This window comes from Hypanus sabinus, chromosome 8 (assembly GCF_030144855.1).
Source record: "Hypanus sabinus isolate sHypSab1 chromosome 8, sHypSab1.hap1, whole genome shotgun sequence".
Taxonomy (NCBI): domain Eukaryota; kingdom Metazoa; phylum Chordata; class Chondrichthyes; order Myliobatiformes; family Dasyatidae; genus Hypanus; species Hypanus sabinus.
In genome coordinates this window covers 27,320,192-27,346,691 of record NC_082713.1, presented here as the reverse complement: position 1 = coordinate 27,346,691, position 26,500 = coordinate 27,320,192, and positions in this window count along the sequence as shown.

Below are 26,500 nucleotides of genomic sequence, written 5' to 3'. Positions count from 1 at the left end.
ATGCTTGCTGATGACACAACAGCACTGGGGCTCATCACCAACAATGAAGAGACAGCCTACAGAGAGGAGGTGGAAGAGTGCGAAGCCTGGTGCTTATGAAGTGCTGTTTGCATTTTATACTGGCCTGTTAGATGATTGCACTATTTACTTCAGGTTGCCTTCTAACACAGGCACGACAAGCCAGTGTTACAGTTTTCTCACAGCACAATAAGACAATTAATGAATGGTGACAATGTCCTGGATTGATTGCTGTTCCATGATGAGTTAGCTCTGCCAGTAGTAGAGCTGTCATAATTCACACTAGTAGGGATAAATCAGTCAGTATTTCTACTTCAATCATCTCTGCTTATGCCCTAATGAGCACATGATCTGTCTTGGCTTCGTCGCATTCATCTTTCAAGTGCCTGGCAGCCTTTACTGTCTGAGCTCATATACAAGTAATGACATTGATGAGGTACCAGCGAATGCTTTTGGAACAATACTTTGGAAAATCGTCAGTTTTCATAAGCTGCAATAGTTTAGTTAATCAGTTCATTTTGCATTCTGAATTAGCTTACTCTCACAGCTATGTTTCCTAGGCTATTCAGAGTCATTTTGTGGGAGAGAAATGGAAACTATAACCTATGTAAATTGGAGTTGCTGGGAAATCGATATTGACAGTTTTATTACATCTTTGCTGAATGAGGACAAACAGAAATAAAGGGTTTCTTAGATCTCTGAAGCAACTTTTTCCACAATAAGGATACCACGTAAATGATGGTTATTTTTGTGACTACCTATATAAGTACATTTCTCTGCAGGAATTATAATGCAGAACTGCAGAATGCAAGGGTGTATGGTTTGATTTAGTTTGCTGGGATGGTGGGTGGCAGCAGAGTATTGGCAGGTGGAGATGTTGTGGGTGGACTTGGAAAGGGCAGAGAGACTATGTTCTAATTGCTCTCAAAGCTTTACAAATGACCAAATTTGAAACAGTATCAAGAACATATAGGACTGTAAAAAATGAATGGCACATTCTAGTCAATACTTGGACAATAATGCTGGCAGTCTCATGAAACAGCAATCTGAGTAGATTTGGCTATGCTTAAAGCAAACAGTGGAAACTTAAAAATAAATAAGTATCTTGGACAACAAAATGAAGCCAACTGTTTAACTAAAGCTAAAATCTTAAAAATGTAAGGGTTATCTTTTTGAGAAAGTTAAGCTTCTTGATAAATATCTTAAGATATTTCTACTTTACCACTGAAATAAACTGGAGGAATCCTCTCATAGACTGACATCCCCAGCACTGTGTCCTCTGTTACATTTTGTTAGCTCCATAGGGTAGGCCACATTGTTCACATCTACAACATTAAGCTCCTAAGAAAGATATTCTATTCCAAGTTCTGCAAAGGGATGGGGGTTACCCAGAACAGAGAAAACCTATTCAGGGATGTTCAAACAACCTCCTTGAGAAAATGCAATATCCACTCTGCACTTGGGAATGCCTAGCCCAAGGTGCACAAAGACTACTTGGGATACATCTGACTAGCCTGGGAGCACATGAAAGCCCACTTGAATAGCAAGAGTGCAAGAACAGTTTTTAGTCATTATTTTCACCAGGAGTAATTAGGGTAACAGTTGCTAGGGACTTCAGCGATTCTATCCACTAATATACAAATCAAAAAATCCATAGCCTCTCTTTCACTTGAACTACTAAATCTCTTCTCTCCAAATGAATAATTTGTGGCTTTAAGTGTGGGTTTAAAAATCACTTGAAATCAATTTGGAATATCAATGCTTGTCATTATAACATAAAAACATAAGAGCTACAAGCACTGAAACCAAATTGCACATGGTCTTTGAACTACTTTGCTACATAATCTATGCAAAACTACTGTGATCTCCACTTTTTTCTGCAGATGTACCGTACAAATTTATCCAGTTCACATTCTTAAGATGCAGTTAACTGCATATCATGTGCAGCAGCGTATAAACCAAAAGTCTTCAAGTAACAGAATTACATTTCAGAGTATTAAGAAGTTTAAGAGATCATGGGATGTATAAGACGTGAGAAGATATTATCAGAAGAGGTGCTTCAAGACAGGTAAATCAGAGTTCATGGTATGTATACTAATTGAAAAGCTGCGTGGCATATCACCAAACATGCTTTCCCCTCCCCTAGTATTTCAACATTCTGAAGGGCTGTTCATGCAGTGACTGACTCCCTGGCTCACTCTTCTATCTCCATCAACATCTACTCTCCTTTCTATGGCACCCTGCTGTGCACAAAATACAAAAACTGCCTTTTTACCTCTCCCCTATCTCCCATTTAGGAAACCAAACGTTCTTTCCACTTTCAAATTATTGGTCAGTATTCAATTCCCATGATGTCATCTCCTCTATCTTTTGAAAAAACAAGTGAGATTGGGTGAACACCACCATCCGGTCTTCAAAGGTGAGCCTGAGCTTCTTGTTGTCTGTCACTTTATCTCCCATACTACTCCCTCCTTAACCTTTTTGTGCTGCTCCAATAAGAACCATGAGAAATGGAAGCAGAGTTAGGCCATTCAGCCCATCAAGTCTGCTCCACCAATCAATCGCGAGTGATTGCACCATCTCAGATCGCAAGACCCTGCAGCAGATAGTGAGGTCAGCTGAGAAGATCATCGGGGTCTCTCTTCCCGCCATCATGGACATTTACACTACACGCTGCATCTGCAAAGGAAACAGCATTATGAAGGACCCCATGCACCCCTCATACAAACTCTTCTCCCTCCTGCCATCTGGGAAAAGGCACCGAAGCATTTCTCTCACGACCAGACTATGTAACAGTTCCTTCCCCCAAGCTATCAGACTCCTCAATACCCAGAGCCTGGACTGACACTTTACTGCCCTATTGTCCTGTTAATTATTTATTTTAATGCCTGCACTGTTTTGTGCACTTTATGCAGTCCTGGGTAGGTCTGTAGTCTAGTGTAGTTATTTTTTTTCTCTCTGTGTTGTTTTTTACGTAGTTCAGTCTAGTTTTTGTACTGTGTCATTTAACACCATGGTCCTGAAAAACGTCTCATTTTTACTGTGTACTGTACCAGCAGTTATGGTCGAAATGACAGTAAAAGTGACTTGACTTGGCTTATTCTGCACTCTCAATCACCTTCTCCCTGTAGCCATCCTAATTAATCAATAACCAATTAAGCTCTACTTTAAATATACCACTGATTTAGCCTCCACTGCCATCTGTAATGTTAAATCCCACAGATTCACCACCCCCTGGCTGAAGAAATTCCTCCTCCTTTCTGTTCTAAATGGATGATCTTTTATTATGAAGTTGTGGCCTCTGGTCCTGGACCCTCTCACAGCTGGAAACATCCTCTGCCTTTCCCCTATATCTAGGCTTTTCAGTATTTGGTGGGTTTCAATGGGATCTCAAGTTTCAAGTTTGAGTTCAGATTATTGTAATTCAGCTGTGCACATGTATGCCATCAAATGAAACAACTTTCCTCCAGACCAAGGTGCAAAACACAGTACATATAAGTAACGCACATAACACATAATAAGATCTGGTTATGACACAAGTTGAAAAGAAAACAGTAAAATGCTACTGGCACATCATAGGTGATGAGACCTAGGTGGTGGCAGGGAATTCCATCTCATCCTTCTGAACTCCAGCACATATGGGCCATGAGCCATCAAATGCTCCTCACGTTAACCTTTTCATCCCCGAGATCATTCTCCGAAACTGCAACGCCAGCACATCCTTCCTTAGACATGAGGCCCAAAACTGTTCACTATACTCCAGATATGGTGTGACCAATGCATTATAAGCCTTAATGTTAAATCCTTGCTTTTATATTCTAGTCCTCTCAAAATGAATCCTTACACTGCAATTGCCTTCCTTACTACAACTCACTTTGCAAGTTAAACTTTAGAAAATCCACACCTGAAGTCCAAAGTAAGCTCTTACAACTAAGCTTGCAATAAACCTCAGTACTCAACGTTGAATTCAATTATGTCAGATAGCCATCTTTCAGAATCTTTATCAGAACAGGCCAATTCTGGTCAAAGGTCATCAGCCTGTAATCTTAACTGTTGTCCAAATGCTGACTAAACAACTATATTTCTAGCGTTCTTTGTTAATTTTAGATTTCCAACATTATATTTTTCTTTATTTCAGTCCTTTCATTGTACATCTGCAAATAAATTTGCTGTAATCATCAGTCCTGCGCCAGTCTTTCCAGTAGCACCAGCAGCACCAGCAGCACCAGCAGCACCTCCTGGTCCCCACACCTCCGAAGACATTCATTTTGTTCTCTCTACCTCTTCTCCTTTTTGGCAACATAAATCATGTTCGATACATAATTTTACGTATTTTGACGAAAGATCGTTGAATTGAAACAATAGAGCTGTTTCTCTCGAAATAGATGTTGCCTAACCAATAGAATACTACCAGCATTCTTATTTGAAATAAACATTATCAATTCTACCCTACCCATACCTCTCCAACTGTCTGAATACACCAAACCTTTTCAATGGAGAACAGAGCAAAACAAGAGATAAGACCTAAAGCAACACATACAAAATGCTGGTGGAACGCAGCAGGCCAGGCAGCATCTATAGGAAGAAGCGCTGTCGACGTTTCGGGCCGAGACCCTTCGTCAGGACATAAGACCTAACCAATGATTGCATCACAGAAGTTAAAATAGCCATTCTGAAACATTTCTATTGTTAAAAATGTTTAATTGTGAATGTATGGGGGAAAAATAGCACAGTACAGGCCCTTTGGATCTCAGGCTTCACGTTTTCTTGGTTTTCTCATCAAAAAGTCTTCAGTCAGAAATCTGTAATAATCTAATAATCTAATTCATCCAACAAAATAATATAAGGAAAGAACGATAATAATCCTGGCTAGAGCTACCAGATAATAGTTAAACACTCACAGTGTGCTGCTGAGTTAGCCGTTCTCAGTGCCAAGAGAACCACAATGGCTGAGCCATTTATCCCCAATATCTGTATATTGGGGATAAATCAGTCACTTATGCTAATCCTTATTGCGATCAACTGATACCCAATGGATAACGTGCACACATAGGTGTTGAGAACGGAAAAGCTTCTGCTCAAAAGTGATCTCTCAAAAGCTGATCAGCACACTTTCTAGAACTTTCCAGAGGGGGTGGACACTTGGATGGATTCTGGAGAATTATCTTGAACTCACTGCAAGCCAAACTTGAGGGAAAAAAAGCCACAAAGAAATAGCAGATCAGAAAGGAGCAGCTGAGTTTGAAACAATTTTATATAAATAAAATCCTCAATACCCAGAGACTGGACTGACACCTCACTACCCTATTGTCCTGTTTATTATTTATTGTAATGCCTGCACTGTTTTGTGCACCTTATGCAGTCCTGGGTAGGTCTGTAGTCTAGTTGTAGTTTTTTTTTCTCTCTCTCTCTCTCTCTCTCTCTCTCTCTGTTGTTTTTTTACATAGTTCAGTCTAGTTTTCGTACTGTGTCATGTAACACCATGGTGCTGGAAAAGTCTCATTTTTACTGTGTACTGTACATAGCAGTTATGGTCAAAATGACAATAAAAGTGACTTGACAATAAAAGATTCAGAGAGGATCTTGAAAGTTTAAAAGAAAATAAACACAGCTCTTTTAGAATGTGTGCATAACAGAATAAATCCTGATTTGGAAATTTCAGATAGTCACTTGCTTGATGCAGAAAACTCGTTTTAAAATGCACTTGCCAGAAAGTTGAGATTAATTTGTAAAATGTCACAAATTTAAATATTTAAATCTTAACACACCAATTAAAACATGACAAAATCCCTAAAAGGGAACATTTATAACTGCAACATGTGTTTGATTGATGATCTGTGTACAGCTCAGGCTTTACAGTTCCTGTAATCTGAAACAAAAAACTAATCAGTAATATTCACACTATGGTGTGCAGTTGCAGACAAATTCCCACTCTTTGATATAGCATTTCGTTTTCCAGTGCTTATCCAAGATCCATTTTTTAAAACACTTATAAAATAAACCAGGGATGTGTCAGTGTATCTAGGCGGATTGAAGAATTACTGATACTCCTATTTATGCGACTACTAGTTAATTCGACCCAACAGTAAGCTTACTTACACATTGACCTGAAAATGACATTGCTATGGAGCAGGAGAAGATACAAGGATTGTCCTCTGAGGTACTGTTCAGTGAATCCTAATAAAAAGTTGTGTAGCATTGGGGATAGGAAATCATCTGGCTTGGATTCATGGTGTTGCAGATTTGCTGGCCTCCAGCTATTCCCTACGTTGAAGAATGAACAAGATCAGTGCTTTTGGAAAAATGTGTGAAAAGAGTTAGCAGTTTCAGAGTAAAATAATAAAAATTGAGAGAAAAATATTAACACCTATCTATATATGATGACACTGGTCAGGTTAGGTATCAAAAATATTATTGGTCCTTGGGCTTGGCTTGGAATTGGCCAGACAGTCTCTTTAGAATTAAAATGTACACAGCCTTGGTACAGTGGGATGTGATAGGACTGACTACCCATAAAAAGACAGAAGCATTCAGGTAGCATAGGAAGTGGTTCCTATATGTCAGCATATGGCTTCGCTCTGGGCCCTGGGACGCAATCCAAGTGTAACGGAACCCAACTACGTGTATTGGGTTCAAGTCAGGTATCTAAAGAACTGCAAGGCCTCAGATTTAGCTCAGGCTCTAATTGCCTGAGGTCAGATTTGTTTGGGTTAGGTTTTAAATTTATACCCAAACAGATCTCCGGTACAAGCCCGTTTTAAAAGATAGAATCTTAAAAAGACTATACGCCTTTACAATAAGAGAACTAAGTTAGGCAAGATATACAACTTACACCTGTTGCATGTTTTAATCTTTTCTTTTCTACACTGACATTTAGCTAAGATCTGTGGCCACATGTACGGTAAAAAGAAAATGATGTTTGTAATTTACTTGCAGCTGTAAGTCCAGTTTAAGTCATGCACTGGAAGTAATTCTAAGTCAATGTTTTTCCTTTGGATAAGTCTGTTCTTTGTTATAAATGTGTGATGAATATGTTGTCTCTGGAGACTGTGGGAATGTGCAGGAGGACTTCTAGAAAATAAGCTATCAATTCAGAGACTGATCTCACCATCTTGTCCTCAGAATGGCCTTGTACAGAATTACTTAAGGATGCCACACTATAGGATAATCATAACCTTTTGTCAGTCATTGAGGCATGGATATTGGAAATTAATACCAACAGAGCTATTTTCTGATTTATATTAATGATGAAAAGTGTGTTTTCCATTTCCCATCAGCGGTGACCCATCCTAGTAACATTAACCTTGGCTCCAACAGTTTTGTGCATAATTTCACCCGATAACCTATAGAGTAAAGGCACCAGGTTTGACAAGCATGCAGAAAATATTAATAAATAAATTAGAATATGAATGAAAAGTATATTGCTTGTGATGTATTAAATTTCTCACCAGTGTGTAAAAAGGTGGACCACTTAATTTGAGAGTCAAAATAAAGTTTATAAATGAGAATAAAGGCACATTAGGTATTCCAAGATAGCATAATGCATTAATTGTCAGAGAATTCATACTAATTTAACTTGCATTCTATGGCACCGTTCTTAGCCAGTACCTATAAACTGATTACTTATTGCTTGCTAACCGTGGAATACTGGTGGCATTACATTCCTGTATGTCTTTTATCTTTATATGCTGTCTTCTCCGTGGATTGTCACCTTGTCGTGATGGAGAAGCTTGTGTGGTCCTGAGATCCCAAGAGCGATGTCGTCTGGAGCTATGCTCCTGGTAGGGTCACCCATGGCGGTAAGGTCGAGGGTGAGGTCCCTGACTAAGAACAATCCAACTAAGACCTTGACGGTGGAACAGACGGATGAAGTTACTTTCGAACTCAACGCCTGTGAAGGCGGATGAAGGCTGCAACAAATCCATCATCTCCAGTCGTCGTGGTTTCCATGCCATTGGAATTGGTTGATTTGTGAAGTATCGTGTGCTTCTTGGAGTGCAACATCAAGTACACGTTAAACAAATACATGCACAGGCGTCTTCGCTCTGCGATAGATCAACGGAACAACGACCATCATCCTCGACCTCATGGGATAGCCACGACGATGGCGACACTCTAACACAGTGATTCAGTAATGTGACTAGGAATTACTTGAATATAAGTATCTATTTTTTTGTCTTTGCTTGATATAAGTAATAGAGTAAAGAATGAATGTAATAATGTTGGATGAAACGGTTTATCTTTCTAAAATAACCAATGAAATCAAACTTGATTTTTTTGGAACAAGGTTACTGTGATTTATGACCAAATGGTAAAAAACATTAATGTCATATTTATTTATTGATTGATTAAAATATGGCACGGAATAGAACCTTCTGGCCCTTTGAGTCACACTACCCAGCAACCCCCAATTTAACCCTAGCCTAGTCACAGGACAATTTACAATGACCAACCAACCTACAAACTGGTAGGTCTTTGGACTGTGGGAGGAAACCACAGACTAGGAGAATGGGCAAAGAAGAGGCAGATGGAATGCAGTATCAGGATGACATGAACATTGATTTCTCAAATTTCCGGTAATGGCCCCCCTCCCCTTCACTATTCCCCATCTCCGTTTCCCTCTCTCACCTTATGTCCTTGCCCGCCCATCACCTCCTTCTGGTGCTCCTCCCCCCTTTTTCTTTCTTCCATGGCCTGCTGTCCTCTCCTATTGGACTTCCCCTTATCCAGTCCTGTATCTGTTTCACCAATCAACTTCCCAGCTCTTTACTTCATCCCGGTTTCACCCATCACCTTGTGTTTCTCTTTTCCCTCCCCCACATTTTAAATCTACTCTTCATCTTTTTCTCGCTAGTCTTGCCAAAAGGTTTCGGCCCAAAACGGCAACTGTACTTTTTCCCATAGATGTTGCCTGGCCTGCTGAGTTCCTCTAGCATTCTATGTGCGTTGCTTGGATTTCCAGCATCTGCAGATTTTCTCTTGTTTGTGATTGGGGAGTGAATGGTCATCCAGTTTGGTAGAAGAAATAAAAGCATAGACTATTTTCTAAATGGAGAGAAAATTCAAAAATCTGAGGTGCAAAGGGACTTGGGAATCCTGATACAGGGTTCCCTAAAGTTTAATTTGCAGGTTGAGTCTGTGGTGAGGAAGGCAAATGCAATATTAGCATTCATTTCAAGAGGACTAGAATATAAAAGCAATGATATAATGTTGAGGCTTTATAAAGCACTGGTGAGGCTTCACTTGGAGTATTGTGAGCAGTTTTGGGCCTCTTATCTAAGAAAGGATATGCTGACATTAAAAAGGGTTCAAAGAAGGTTCACGAAAATGATTCCAGGATTGAAAGGCTTGTCAAATGAAGAGTGTTTGATGGCCCTGGGCCTCTACTCACTGGAATTCAGAAGAATGATTGGTGACCTCATTGAAACCTATCAAATATTAAAAGGCCTCAACAGAATGAATGTGGAGAGGATGTTTCCTATTGTAGGGAAACCTATCTCCAGAGGATAGGGCCTCAGAATAGAGGGGAGTCCTTTTGGAGCAGAGATAAGGAGAAATTTCTTTAGTCAGAGAGTGGTGAGTCTGTGGAATTCATGTCCACAAGTGGCTGTGGAGGCCAAGTCATTAGGTATACAATGCAGAAGTTGATAGATTCTTGATTAATTGGGGATACGGAGAGAAGGCAGGAGACTAGGGCTGAGGGGGAAATGGATCAGCCATGATGAAATGGTGGAGCAGACTCAGTGGGCCAAATGGCCTAATTCTGCACCTATATCTTCTGATCTTATGGTCACCCAAACAAAACCCACACAGTCACAGGGAGAACATACAATCTCTCAAATGACAGTGGCAGGAACGAATAACACAATTCCATAAGCATTACAGGAAAGTCAGAAATAGATCAGAAAATCAAGGAAGTGCTGAAAAGTTGATGAATAAAGTGAACAGAACAGAAAATATATTATTGAGTTCTTGTCTGACTAAATTAAACACTTCTCCAGTCGAAGAGCGCGGGTGATTAGATCTAGAATCGACTGCACTAGATAGAGGCATTTTCAAAGACTGAATAATCAATGAATTAATAAATGGGCTGATTATTTTGTTCTAATTAATTTTTTCAGAACAGCAAAAATGGTTTGAACACACTATTCATGAAATGTACCATAATCTGCTTGCTAATAATAGACTATCATGTAAATCATTCATAGTCCTGCACACAAATTCTTTTTCTGTGTAAACTATTCTGCACTTCTCTGGCATTTGCAGTAATCCTTCAACACTTCGAGTGTATTTGAAGTTTAAAATATTGTGTTGCATAAGGTCATATGTCAACAAATGTTTTGCTTGTATGTTTTCCCCTTTGTTCCAAACACCATGTTTGATTTGATTAACTGTGCTACCAGAATAAACCCTTCATTGTTAATAATAAGTTTATTCTCTTTGATATAGCTGAAGCTAAATAAAGAAAGGCTGATTTCCTCATAGCAAGCTCAGTTCCATACATGGCTGAAACTATAACCTTCTCAAAGGACAGCAGTAATAAGCCACTGCAGTATGCCGAGAATGTGAGGAAGTGGGCATCCACAGCAGAGGTGCCCCTCGCTTTCCAGAGGTGCTGGATGCCTCTCATCTGTCGCTAGACCCTTTCTCTGCAGCAAGTTGAACATACTGTGGGGTCTACATCAAATAATAAATTGTGAAAAGGCTATATAACAGCAAAATACGTTGTGTTGTTTGTGTCTCCAGACGGTATTCAAGACACAGTCTGGTTTTATCCTTTTATCTGTTTATGTTTACCTCCAACCAAAATGCTGGAAATACTAGACATTATCATGTAGCATCTGTAGAGCCACAGAGAATCAGAATCAAAATCAGGTTTATTATCCCCGGCATGTGTCGTGAGATTTGTTAACTTAGCAGCAGCAGTTCAATGCAATACATAATCTAGCAGGGAGGGAAAAATAATAACAAATAAAATAACAATAATAATAAATCAATTAAAGTATATGTATATCGAATAGATTAAAAATCATGCAAAAACAGAAATATTATATATTTTAAAAAGTGAGGTCGTGTCCAAGGGTTCAATGTCCATTTAGGAATCGGATGGCAGAGGGGAAGAAGCTGTTCCTGAATCGCTGAGTATGTGCCTTCAGGCTTCTGTACCTCCTACCTGATGGTAACAGTGAGAAAAGGACATGCCCTGGGTGCTGGAGGTCCTTAATAATGGACGCTGCCTTTCTGAGACACTGCTCCCTGAAGATGTCCTGGGTACTTTGTAGGCTAGTACCCAAGATGAAACTGACTAGATTTACAGCCCTCTGCAGCTTCTTTCGGTCCTGTGCAGTAACCCCTCCATACCAGACAGTGATGCAGCCTGTCAGAATGCTCTCCACAATACAACTATAGAAGTTTTGAGAGAGAGTTAGTGTTTCAGGCCACTAAGCTTCCTTCTGAAAGGTGAAAGGCCATTGACTTGATATGGCTAGTAATTCCCCCCCCCCCCTTTACTATTCCCCATTCTGTTTCTCTCTCTCACTTTATCTTCTTACCTGCCCATCACCCACCTCTGTTGCTCATCCCTTTTTTCTTTCTTCCATGGGCTCTATCCTCTCCTATCAGATTCCCCATTGTCCAGCCCTTTATCTCTTTCACCTATCAATTTCCCAGCTCTTCAACACCCCCATCTTTCCCAGTTTCACCTATCACCTGCCACCTTGTACTTCTTCCTTCTCCACCCCCTCCCACCTTCTTACTCTGACTTCTCCTCTTTCTTTGCAGTTCTCAGACCAAAACATCAACTATTTACTTTCTTCCAGAGATGCTGCCTGACCTGCTGAGTTCCTCCAACACTTTGTGTGCGTCGATCTGAAAAGCAAACTGTTTTTCTCTCTGCTTGACCTGTGGTGTATGTATTTCCAGATTCCTTTATTCTGATTTTATTTCAAATTTCAAGCATCTGTATCATGAGTAAGCCCTTCTTAAAGATTGAGCACATCCATATGAAATATCGTCATTGAAAATCGACATCCATTATCAGAGATCCTCACCACCCAGGCCACGTTCCTTTCTGGCAGCTACCATCAGGTAGAAGGCACTGGAGATCAGGACTCACACTAACAGGTTCAAGAACAATTACTACTGCTCAACCATCAGGATCTTGGACAGAAGGGGATAACCACACTCACTAACCCCATCATTGAGATGTTCCCACGACCAATGATTCTACTTCAAGGACCCTTTATCTTGTTAATTCCTGTTCTCATTATTTATTGATATTTATTTATATTTGCATTTGCAGTTTGTTGCCTTCTGCACTCTACTTGATCTTTCATTGATCCTGTTATATTTTTTATTCTATAGATTGGCTAAGTATGCCCACAGGAAAATGAATCCCAGAGTTGTATATGGAGGCATATACGTACTCTGATAACAAAGTTTACTTTGAACTTTGATTATGGTCTTAGCAGGTATTTCCAAGTCGTGGAAGAATTCAGGTTTATAACTTCCTAATTATATCCAGTTCAATCAGAGCTAAATATAATGAAGCTGATGATTTGTTGCAAATTGCCCAATTCCAGGGTTGGCCCCATGCACACAGCATGGGTTTCATTAAATGGGTCACAATCTATAGGGTGACAGGAAGCAGCTGGGGTCTTCAAGAAGTAACTTCCTGACAAGTTCCTTGATTTTGTCTTAAATGCAACTGGATTGTAAGTTTTGAAGTGCATCATGGAAAAGCATGCAATGGTTATTCAAGCATTTTCAGGAGGCTTTTTATGTTGCACCACACTCCTGATGCTGCCAATAATCTGGCACCTGTGGGACTTTGGTAGTGCTGAACCAGTAGGTTTTTACAGACTATTGGGTGTCACTCTTACTAATACCCAAACTTTTAGTTCATTTTGTTTTCTTGGCCGCATAAATAGCTCAGTGAACCTAGCAAGCTTAAAAGAAGTGGGAATTGTTAAGAAACTGTGACTCCAGCTCTGGCTGCAAATCTCATTACATTCCTGATCCATAATGTTCTGGGCTTTAATTCCACTTCAGTGCAGATTCTGACCCTGGTTCTGGGCACACTTTAGAATCAGATTCCAAACTAACGAGTGGCCAGCTGCCAATCCGTCAGGTTTTCTGAAAAATCAGATTGCTGGATTTCAGAATTTGGTAGCTTATTAACTGTGGTAAATAACAATGTCGACATCAATGGAAAGCACACTCACAGACATAGGCTCGGTAGGTGTTCAGCTTATCACATGCCACCCTTCAATCTTAATGCAACCAACAGGAATAAATGACAATTGAAAGAGGTTCTCATCTAGAATTCTTAATTTTCTGCAGCTGAAAATTCAAAGTTCAGTTCCAAGTATATGTACTGTCGGAGAATGTATATGTGACCCCCAGGTTTGGCTAGCGGCTTACTCTAGAGAAAGACAGCCTCTGGCCCGGCCAAAGTTGAGAAACCGTGCTTGTGTGGATGCTGCATGATGTGATCGTGGTACTGATTTGTTACAAATCAGTACCACGAAATAACTGACAGTACACAATATGCAATTGAACGATTGATCAAACAGCATTATGAAGGACTCCACGCACCCCTCATATAAACTCTTCTCCCTCCTGCCATCTGGGAAAAGGCACGGAAGCATTCAGGCTCTCAGGGCCAGACTATGTAACAGTTTCTTCCCCCAAGCTATCAGACTCCTCAATACCCAGAGTCTGGACTGACACCAACTTACTGCAACTTACTGTGACTATTGTCTTGTTTATTATTTATTGTAATGCCTGCACTGTTCTGTGCACTTTATGCAGTCCTGGGTAGGTCTGTAGTCTAGCGTAGTCTTTTTCTGTTTTGTTTGACTTGGCTTGACTTATAATTCTTAATTTGACTACAGGGTTAATAAAGAAACAAAAAAAAAGAAAAAGGGCCCACTCTCATGAAACAGTCTATTTCGCAATATTGGAGCTCATGGTTTTTTCATCTGTTCGTTCTCCATCGATTTTCTCCCCAGGCGCCAACTCCTGACCCCATTCCAAGTCTTCTCAATCCTCCAGTCTATGACTTCCCCGTTCTAGCATCTTCTCTCTCCGTCTTCCCTTCTCTCAGTCCCACAAGAAAGAAACAACATGCCTCTCATTGGCTATCATACATTCCAAAGCCCCCATTATCTTTAATCATAACCCGAACATTGCCGCTACAGAGAAACCATTATGTTAGCAGTGAAGCCTTACAGCGCATTACGTATAAATTATACAACTTTGAGATTAATTTTCTAGCGAAACAAAAACCCAAATGAACCCATATTTAAAAAAGACCGTCAAACACCCAATGTGAAGAGAGGCAACAAAACAAATCATGCAAACAACAATCGCAAACAAATAGCATTCTGAAGTCTACAAAGAGAGTCTGAGACCCACAGTTCAGCGCAGAGCCGAGTAAACTTCGTGGGGTAGCTGAACTGGCCCATCCCTCACCTTGGGCCCTGACACCCTGACCTTTTCAACCTGGCCCAGTGCCTAAATCGACATCCAAACATCAGGTTCAGTTACCACAAAATGTTCTGGTGCCTGGACCTCACTGCCTCAATTGGGCCAGTACTAGGCTGCTTAAATCAATTTGAAACTTGGGCCTTCTGTGCTCTCTGTGATGGGCCCTCTGCCTCACTTCACCTTGGTTCGGCAACATCATATTACCTCCAAGTCCAAAGGGAAGATACAGATTACTTGCGATGACCAGAAAAAGTGTGAATAACAAAGTATTTAGTTATTTTCTTGTTTCGTTAGCCACCAGCGAAAAGTCTCTGAGATTCACCATTGCCATCTTAAACCAGAAGCCACACCCAATTCTGCCTCACCGATATAACAAGTATTGTAATATATGTAATACTCAATTAATGTAGAGTAAATTAGACTATCCACTTGAGATACACATTGCAAAATGTTTATGGGATAAGTTTCCCAGAAGTCTTTGTTTATTAGGCACACCGGAAAGAACGGAATGATGTCTTTTCTCAAGTTCTTTTGTTCAGTAAAGTTTTTTGTTGGTTTAATTTATCTGACAGTCCTCCAGTATCTTAGAACACAACTATGATATATGATATAAGTAAGTGCTGGCTAATAAATCATAAACTTGGACTGTTTGTGAAAATCAAGGAGATTAAAGATGTGGGTGTGTGCTGATAGTCACATGATGAAACTTCTACATCACAAAACATATAAGGGTACCAGATCTATTCGAATTTCAGGCAAATAACTTACCTACAGAATTGGCAAAATAGAAGGAAGAGTTTACATTAGTTGAACAGGCTATGCAAAATAAACCAAAATAGAGGAAAGTTGTAATCATGTCATGTCATACACACAGCAGCGAATTGTACCATAACATAAATCCCTCCGATGAACCCTAAAAACCACCAAGTAATGAAACAACTGACTTTTCGCTACTTCTTTACAACCAATCAAGAACAAGAGAATTCCTTTGAGGCTTTCTAGACAGCTAATTATTTTTGGCAGAAATTATCACAATTACATATTTGAAGGATATTCTTCAGACATCAGATTGTTTGTGCAATCCAAAGGTTCCTGCCTAAGAAAATAAATATTACGAGAAAGCATGCACTAGAAATCAGAAGCCTGATCAGAAATGTTCAATTGTCAACAGCAAGAAGCACAGGAAGTACGAGACAAAAAGTGGAGTGAAAACGATAAGGAAGTACAGGCAAGGTGGAATAGATGTTGCAAGTATTACAAATGGCAACATGAGTGTACAATATGGATTGAAAGCATTCCTGCAAACTCTGCACAATGTAGAGGGCATTGAAATTCCTGCTGTGGACAAAATGAGCTATCCAGGGACACAGACAGGCTCAGTTTCAGAGTACAAGTTGAACACAGGTTAGGTGTTGATGCAAAGGGGGGGGGGCCTGTTTTTTTCAACGCAATTTTAAAACAATGAGTGAATTCAGAAAATCATGATGGTGCTATTAAAATCAACAAGACTAATCTGAAGCCATTTGTGAGGTTGGGGAACTCAAAGAATCACAATACCTACAATGTGGATTTCATCAATATAGGGCAGCAATATATCACACAAGTAGTTTGAAGTAACATATTGAGCAAGCGAGTTTGATCAGAATATAGCATGACAGGATCCTGGGAAGTGGCATCACTTCACAGAGGTGTCACAGACCTACCACTCCTGAGGATGAAGCCCAGATCATACCATCTGATGATTTTGCAGAGAGTGGTAGTTCACACTAGACTAGTCCACAGATTGTATCAGGTCACAGTGGGGTGAGGGGAGCATCCAATATGGCAGAATGGATACAGAACAGCATCTGAAAGGATAGTTGATTAGCCCATGTATCTGGAGGAGTTTTTGACAAAACAATGTACATTGGAACTGGACAGTTATTGTGAATATCTGTCTCTTCTTGTTTTTTCATCATTAAAGGAATGTAACATATGTGGCTTATACAACGTTGGCTACATATTCCTTCAAGGATCGGAGCATGTGACAAACAGCTTTCTGTATTATTACATCAATATTCAGGGAAAAGCTTCTGGAAAATCTCTCCCACCGGAGAAGCTGTCTGCTTGTCTCTGTGTAGTAGGCGCACAGCAGAGAAATGACGCAAGTTTCTTTGTAAGTTCTTACATTCAATAAAACACTTCGTAAATTTAATTAATCAAATCTCCTCCAGTGTCCTGGAAACTAATAGTACAAAACAGTACACTACTGCAGCAGTTCTGAGAATTGGACTACAATTCCAAACAATCTGGACAGTGGCCTTGCATCACGAGACGTGACCACCAACAACAGGGTAATTCCCTTCCCTTATTCAAAGTTTCTAGATCCCCGGCCACTCAGAGTCTCAACACTCAAGGATCCAGGAAAACAGAGGGATATCACTGCCTCTTGTTGCATAATGCCAGGATGAAACGGATCTAGTCTAGGACCAAAAATCTCAGGAAAAGACCATTTTTAAAGGGAGTTTTATAATTGCTCTTTACAGTTATTATGAGCTTGGCTCAAGCTTCCTTCTGAGTGAGCAATTGTTTCCCTGGACAAGTCTTTTAGCTTTGCCACCAGTTCAGTCTGGTTACTTTCAATGCTGAAGGCAAAGTTCTATGAAATGCAGCTAATAGTAACCTTCTGATTTAGTTCAGCCAGGGATTTCAAAAAGACAGCCTTACAAGTTATGGTATTTAAATACTGAGCTATTCCGCTGAACGGTGTATCCTATTGTAACTCTCTTATTGAATTTTTGATCAAAAGGTCAATGAACCAAGGATCTAGAGGCATTAGTCCTACAAAATCCTCCTTGAGGAATAGAAAATGGACAAATATTTTTGCATGACGTATTTAATTGTTATTGCAATCTATTGTATGTTTTATGTATTGCACTGCAGATGCCAATATAGACAATAGACAATAGGTGCAGAAGTAGACCATTCGGCCCCTCGAGTCTGCACCGCCATTCTGAGATCATGGCTGATCATTCACTATCAATACCCAGTCCCTGCCTTGTCCCCATATCCCTTGATTCCCCTATCCATCAGATATCTATCCAGCTCCTTCTTGAAAGCATCCAGAGAATTGGCCTCCACCGTCTTCTGAGGCAGTGCATTCCACACCTCCACAACTCTCTGGGAGAAGAAGCTCTTCCTCAACTCTGTTTTAAATAACCGACCTCTTATTCTCAATCCATGCCCTCTGGTACTGGACTCTCCCAACATCTGGAACATATTTCCTGCCTCAATCCTATCAAATCCTTTAATTATCTTAAACGTTTCAATCAGATCCCCTCTCAATCTCCTCAATTCCAGCGTGTACAAGCCCAATCTCTCCAATCTCTCTGCGTATGTACAAGCCCAATCTCTCCAATCTCTCTGCAATCTCTCTGCAATATAGCAGAGTAGTTAGCACAACACTATTATAGCTCGGGGCACTGGGGTTCAGAGTTCAATTCCAGCGTCCTCTGTAAAAAATCTGTATGTTCTTTCTGCGAGCACGTGGGTTTCCTCTGGGTGCTCCAGTTTCCTCCCACATTCCAAAAGCATACCGGTTAGTAGGTTAATTGGTCACTGTAAATTGTCCTGTGATTAACTTAGTGTTAAATCGGTGGGTTAATAGCAACAAATTTCATGACATACAATATGTCAGTGATAATAAACCTGATTCTTATTCTGAAATAACGTAACTAGCTTTTACATAATGCAGCTGGACACCACTGGTTGCTAGATTTGACAGACATCTTTTGCTGCTACTTAACGCATTCAACAACATCAAGAATGTTTCAACTTGATGCCCAGTGGCAGCTACCTTTCTAAGTGGGAGTCTATACTACTGGAGTGGTTGAGAGGGATCAGGCGAAGGGAAATTAAACTGAGAGTTGAAGAGGAAGTGCAAAATGATCATGCAGGGTAACAAATTGGGTAAGGTCAACAAAAGTGACAATAAGGGAAAGAATGGACAAACTTAGGCAGTGTGTCTGCAAGTAGAATCAAATGTAGAGAAGACTGGTAAAAAAAAACTAATTACAAGCCCCTTAACTGAACGTTTGCAACATTTGCAACAAGACTGATGGAACAAATATTTTTTAAAAAAGGTCTAACCGTCTTACATGGTTAAAAGCTGATCCAGACTGGCATTAGAATTTTCCATGGAACATTGGCATCCTGGAAGCATAATCAGAATGGAAAATGAGGTGGAATAACTCTATTAAAGAATGGCATTGATACCGAAAAAAACAAATATCCTTGGCAGAAGATTAAGATGCAGCATTAGTTTGGGTCGGGATATGAAATAGCGAGGGAACAAGATCATTGGTGGGAGTGACATAGAAGTTCCCTAACAGCAGTTGCGCTGTCAGATGGTGGATAAATCAGAAATAATGTTGGCTTGAAAGGAAGATTTGCTCTAATCGTAAATGACTTCAATCTTCATATTGAGTAAAGAAATCAAACTGGCAAAAGCAGCCTGAAGAATGACTAAATACTGTACATTCAGGGCATATGTATTGAAGCAGGATAAATTAATGATCTGGTGTTAAATGTTTTCTGAGGAAGAAAAATGAACAATGATACATCACATTCAGTTTGAGGGTAATAAGGTTAGGATTGAATAAAGTTAACTATGAAGGCATGAAGTCAAAGTGAACTAAGTGGACTGGGAAAATAGATTATAAAGCAAGATGGTAGACTAGCAGCTTGGACACTTAAGAAGTATTTCCTGACTCAAGGAAGATATATTCTACTGAGAAATAAAAGCTGAGGAAGAAGAATGACCCAACTTACTAAGGAAGTTAAGTCAAGTCTCAAGTCAAACTTATTGTCATGAGCACAAGTACCGCAACAAAAAACTTCCTTCCAGCAGTATCACAGGCAAAACACAGAACATAAATCCAAAGATCAATCCATGGTAACGTAAGAAGTGATCTGCAGTGTAACATGAGTTGGGGTGTGTAGATTGGTTCAAAAATTTCCTGATGGTTGTAGTTGTTGTTAAACGTTGATGGTTTGGGGCTTCAGGCTTCTGTTTGACGGTAGCAGTGAGATGCTGAGGATTCTTAATGATAGGGGCCATCTTCCTGAATCAGTGCCTACTGTAGGTGTTGTTAACAATGGAGGTTGTTGTGCTCATGATGGAATGGCTTGTGTCTACTTCTAAGGAAGTAGAGGTGTTAGTGTGCCTTCTTTTTCTCTGCACCGATTAGCTGGTCATCTGAGATACTAACAGGCAGGAATTAAAGATTCTTTCCACCTCTGACTCACCAATGAAAATTGGTTTGTAGTCTCCTGACTTCCCCTTTCTGAAGTCAATGATTAGCTCCTTGGTTTTGTTGATGTTAAGTGTGAGGTATCCCTGAAGTACCACTCAACCAGATTCTCCACCTCACTCCTGTACACTGACTCATCACCACCTGTAATTCGGCCAGTAATAGGGATATTGTTGTCGAATTCATAGATGGTATTGATATTGTGCTCAGTCACACAATCGTAGGTATAAGGAGAGCAGAACAGGAGACGAAGCATGCTGCTCCCAGGTGCACCTGTACTGATGATCAGTAAGGATGAAATGGTGGAACAGAGCCCCACTGATTGAGGTTTATTGATGAGGAAATCAAGGATATAATTGCAAAGGGAGGTACCAGGGGCCAGGTCTTGGAGCTTGGTGATAGGTTTAAGGTGGTGATAGTGTTGACAACCAAGCTGTAGTCAATGAACAGCAGCTTGATGTATCTATTGCTATTGTTCAGATGATCCAGAAATGAGTGGAGAGCTAGTGAAATAGAATCTGCTGTTGACCTGTTATGACAACATATTGTACTAAAATGCACATAATGTTTTTAAGATTAATAATATGCTAGAAAATTGGGAAAACTTTATAAATCAGCAAAGAATGATTCAAAAGAACGGAGAAAATAGCTTATGAGAACAAATTAACAAAATATAAAAATAGACAGTAAGAACTTCTTCAGATATATAAAATGGAAGAGAACAATAAAGGTGAACATTGGTCCCTTTGAGGTTGTGACTGGGGAATTAATAATGGAAAATAAGGCAATTGCAGAGACTTAGAACAAACCATGTTACATCGGTCTTCAAGATAGAAGATGCTAAATACATCCCAATAATAACAAGATGCTTGGGAAGTAGATGGACAGAGGAACGTCCACTGTTATTACAGAAAGGTTATAAGTCAGGGGTTCAAAACCATTTTTATACCATGGAGTCTTACCATTAACTAAGGTGTCCGTGGACCACAGGTTCTACTAAAGCTGACAACCTGGATCCTGGTGTTAAAGAAAAACTAGCTGCAGACAAAGTGATTATGATTCCAAAATTCCCTAGATTCTGAAAAGCCCTTACAGGAGACATCACAAGATAATTCATGCTCAAGTAAGCATGAGGAAGCAGAAAAATATAGTCAGTTAACATCTCTTATTGGGAAAATGACAAAAATAAATAACCATTAAAGACCTGAAGCTTTAAAATGCTACTCTGCAAAGGGATGTGTGTGTTCTCATACATGAAACATCAAAGTCAGTATGCAGCTACAGCAGGTAATTAGGTTGTCAAATGAATCTTAATGCAAATCATAAACTTACTGATATCTTTCCCAATCTGTTGGTGAGAGTACACCAGGAATACTGTGTACTGTTAGGTTTCCTTATTTAAGGAAGGATCATAATTCAGAGAGGTCAACTTGGTTGTTATCTTGATAAACAAATAAGGTTGAACAGGTAGTTTAACAAAAGGAAGGGTGATGTTATTGAAATGCATAGGAGTCAATGAGAATACCCTGTAGATCTCACATGATAACACCCCGTGGATCTCACATAGGAACACCCCGTGGATCTCACATGAGAACACCCCGTGGATCTCGCGTGGGAACACCCCGTGGATCTCACATAGGAACACCCCATGGACCTCAGATGAGAACACCCCGTGGATCTCACATGAGAACACCCCGTGGATCTCACATGAGAACACCCCGTAGATCTCACATGAGAACACCCCGTGGAACTCACATGAGAACAACCCGTGGATCTCACATGAGAACACCCCGTGGATCTCACATAGGAACACCCCGTGGATCTCACATAGGAACACCCCATGGATCTCACATGAGAACACCCCGTGGATCTCACATGAGAACAACCCGTGGATCTCACATAGGAACACCCCGTGGATCTCACATGAGAACACCCCGTGGATCTCACATGGGAACAACCCGTGGATCTCACGTGGGAACACCCCGTGGATCTCACATAGGAACACCCCGTGGATCTCACATAGGAACACCCCGTGGATCTCACATGAGGACACCCCGTGGATCTCACATGGGAACAACCCGTGGATCTCACGTGGGAACACCCCGTGGATCTCACATAGGAACACCCCCTGGATCTCACATAGGAACACCCCGTGGATCTCACATGATAACACCCCGTGGATCTCACATGAGAACACCCCGTGGATCTCACGTGATAACACCCCGTGGATCTCGCGTGGGAACACCCCGTGGATCTCACATAGGAACACCCCGTGGATCTCACGTGAGAACACCCCGTGGATCTCGCGTGAGAACACCCCGTGGATCTCGCGTGAGAACACCCCGTGGATCTCGCGTGAGAACACCCCGTGGATCTCACATAGGAACACCCCGTGGATCTCGCGTGAGAACACCCCGTGGATCTCGCGTGGGAACACCCCGTGGATCTCGCGTGGAACACCCCGTGGATCTCGCGTGGGAACACCCCGTGGATCTCACATAGGAACACCCCATGTATCTCGCGTGAGAACACCCCGTGGATCTCACATAGGAACACCCCGTGGATCTCGCGTGAGAACACCCCGTGGATCTCGCGTGGGAACACCCCGTGGATCTCACATAGGAACACCCCATGTATCTTGCGTGAGAACACCCCGTGGATCTCACATAGGAACACCCCGTGGATCTCGCGTGAGAACACCCCGTGGATCTCGCGTGAGAACACCCCGTGGATCTCGCGTGAGAACACCCCGTGGATCTCACATAGGAACACCCCATGTATCTCACGTGAGAACACCCCGTGGATCTCACATAGGAACACCCCGTGGATCTCGCGTGAGAACACCCCGTGGATCTCGCGTGAGAACACCCCGTGGATCTCGCATGAGAACACCCCGTGGATCTCACATAGGAACACCCCGTGGATCTCAGATGCTGTTGATAATCAGATTGATGCACAAATTTCATTGCTTCTCTATTACCACTTTTAACACCATGACTTTCAATACTGATCATTTTCACTTACTAAGATACTAAGGACAAGTATTAAACTAACTTATAGAGCAATGCATCATTGCCTTTCTATGTGCCCACTACACCACTGGCAAACGAGTTCTGCCAGTTTCTGGCTGCTCCACAAACAACGTTTATATCACTGACATTGAGCGTAGCTGCAAATTTGAAGGAGGTCCATTCCCAATATTACATAAGGCATATACATTACATGTCATTTGATCTGAATTTCATGTAAGTACTTGCCTCTGCCCATTCATTGACTTGGTAGAGAGATGTATTTGTACAATTGATCCAAGTGAATCAGAACCTCCAAGCTGAGGGGTTGAGGACATTTACTGCTTCCTGCTGAAACAAAGGTGGTGACAAATCGGCATGTAGGAGGGAGATTGAAAATCTAATTGAAAGGTGCCACAACAACCTCTCACTGAACGTCAGCAAATCCAAATACCTGATTATTGACGAAAGGAGTAAGAAACAGCAAGTCCTTGAGCCCGTTCTCGTTTGGGGATCGGAGGTGGAGGGGTCAATAACTTTAAATTCCTTGGCGTATTATTTCTGGGAAACTGTCCTGAGACCAGAGGAAAGTGCCATTACGAAGAAGACACGGTAGTGCTACTAGTAGGAGTTGCACAGATCAAAATCAGAATCAGAATCAGGTTTAATATCACTAGCGTATGTTGGGAAATTAGTTGCTTTGTGACAGCAGTATATTGCAACGCATAATAGTAAAAAAAACTATAAAATTATAATAAGAGAAGTATACGAATAAATTAAATAAGTAGTGAAAAAAGAGAGGGAAAGAAAGAAAAAAGTAATGAGGTAGTGTAAGTGGGTTGGTTCATTGTCCACTCAGAAATCTGATACCGGAGGAGGAGGAGCTGTTCCTGAAACATTGAGTGTGTGTCTTCAGGCTCATGTACCTTCTCCTTGAAGGAAGCAATGAGAAGAGGGCACATCCTGGGCGATGGGGGGGGGGAGGGGTCCTTAATAATGGATGCCACCTTTTTGAGCCATCACCTTTTGATGATGTCCTCGAAGCTTGGGAGGCTAGTGGCCATGGTGAAGCTGACTGAGTTTACAGCTTTCTGCAGCTTTTTCCAATCCTGTGCAGTGGCCCCTCCTTACCAGATGATGATGCAAACAGTTGGAATGTTCTCTCAATGGTACATCTGTAGAAATTTGCGAGTGTCTTTGGTGAAAAACCAAGTCTCCTCAACCCCTAGTGAAATTTAGCTGCTGTCGTGCCTTCTTTGTAATTGCATCAATATGTTGAGCCCAGGATAGTTCATCAGAGGTGATGACACCTAGAAACTTGATACTGCTCAGTCTTTTCATTGCTGATCTCTTGATTAAGACAAGTGTATGTTCCCTCGATTTTCCCTTCCCCTTATCCACAATCAATTTCTTGGTCTTTCCTTGAGTGCAAGGTTGTTGTTGCAACACCACTCAACCAGCTGATTTACCTCACTCCTGTACGCCTCCTTGTCACCATTTAATATTCTGCCAACTATAGTTGTGTCATTGGCAAATTTATAGATGTGCTTGAGCTGCGTCTAGCCACACAGTTGTGGGTATAGGGAGAGTAGAGCAGTGGGCTTAGCACACATCCTTGAGGTGCACCAGTATTGATTGTCAGTGAGGAGGAGATGTTAGGTCCGATCTGCAATGTCTGTAATCTCCTAATGAAGAAGTCAAGGATCACATTGCAGAGGGAGGAGTAGAGGCTCAGGTTTTGGAGTTTGTTGATTAGTACTGAGGGTATGATTGTATTGAACACGGAGCTATAATCAATAAAGTGCATTCTGACGTAAGTATTGCTATTGTCCAGGTGATCCAAGGCCAGGGAGAGGGCTGCTGCGAATGCATCCATTGTAGACTAATGAGGTGATTCAGCATGTCAATTAAAACTCCATCAGATTTCTATAGATGCACAGTGGAGAGTATCCTGACTGATTACATCATGGCCTGGTATGGAAACACTAATACCTGTTACCAGGAAGCAGGTTTATAGGCTTGGTAAGTGAGACAGAAGACACTGATTACAAGTAAGCACATCAATTATTTATTTATAATCGGTAAAACATCCGACCAAACATCTAAGTCAAACAGGTACTCATTTAAGCCACCCTAAGTTACATAAGCTATGACACTAAACATTCGAAAACACTTCAAACTCAACAGCTACTAAGTCTCCCCAAGTTATTCACCTATAAGATTAAATATTCAACAGACACTTAGCTAAGTGCACATGTGGGCCTTCCTATATCTGCCAAATGCCTTCGCAATGGTTCTTCAGCACTAGTCGTGTCCTCAGTGTGAAGATGAACCCCTGGAGACAAAGGAAAAGGAATGAGCCTCTCACACATGCACTCAAGGCAGCCAAAGGGAAAGAGCTCAACATGTACAACTCGCTGGAGGAACTCAGCAGCTCGGGCAGCGTCCATGGAAATGAGCGGTCAACGTTTCGGGCCGATGCTGCCATTGGGAAGGAGTACAGGAGCCTTTGGCCCCACACCACCAGGTTCCAGCCCCTTGGCATGAACATCAACTTCTCCAACTTCCAGTAATTCCCTCCCTCTCCCTTCCCCCATCCCAGTTTCACTCTGCCCCCTCTTTCAACTGCCTATCACCTCTCTCATGATTCTGTCTTCTACTGCTACCCATAGAGCTTTAACCTTACATTCCCTCTTCACCTTTCCTGCCTATCCCCTCCCTGCTTTCCCTCCCCCACCCCTTGATCTTTCCCCTTACTGGTTTTTCACCTGGCACCTACCAGCCTTCTCCTTCCCACCCTCCCCCCACCTTCTTTATAGGGCCCCTGCCCCCTCCCTCTTCAGTCCTGATGAAGGGTCTTGGCCCGAAACATTAACTGCTCGTTTCCACGGATGCTGCCCGACCTGCTGAGTTCCTCCAGCGTGTTGTACATGTTGCTTTGACCACAGCATCTGCAGTGTACTTTGTGTTTACAGGGAAAGAGCTGCTCCATCTCTCGAACGGGCCAGTCAACGATCAGCACAGTAGAAGCAACTTTCAACCGGCAAGTAAATTAAGCCTTCACCTTACAATGCCTAAGAATGGAAAAGCCTACAAACAGTTGTGGATGCAGTGCTGTCGTCACCAGAAAAGCCTTCGCCACCAAGAAGCACTGTCACAAGAAAACAACATCCATCATCAAGGATCCCACCATCCAGGCCATGTTCTCTTCTTGCTGCTGCCATCGAGGAGGAGTACAGCAGCCTTTGGTCCCACACCACCAGGTTCAGGAACAGTTATTGCACCACCGGTATCCACCATTTTTTGTAGCTTTTCCATTCTTGGGCACTGTAATATGAAGGCTTAATTTACTTGCCAGTTGAAAGTTGCCACTGTTGTGCCAGCTGTTGACTGCCCCCATTTGAGAGGTGCAGCAACACTCTTCCATTGGTTGTCTTGCATGCCACAGCACCTGATTACCCCTTGACCATCAGGATCCTGGACCAATGTGGATAATTTCACCCCACCTCAACTCTGAACTGATTCCACAACTTATAGAACTCAAGGACTCTACAATTCATTTTATCGATATTATTTATTTATTCTCTATTTGCACATTGGTTGTTTGTCATTTTTAATTTGTGTATAGTTCTATCATTGATTGCATTATATTTCTTTATTCTACTGTGAAGGGCTGCAAGAAAATGAATCTCA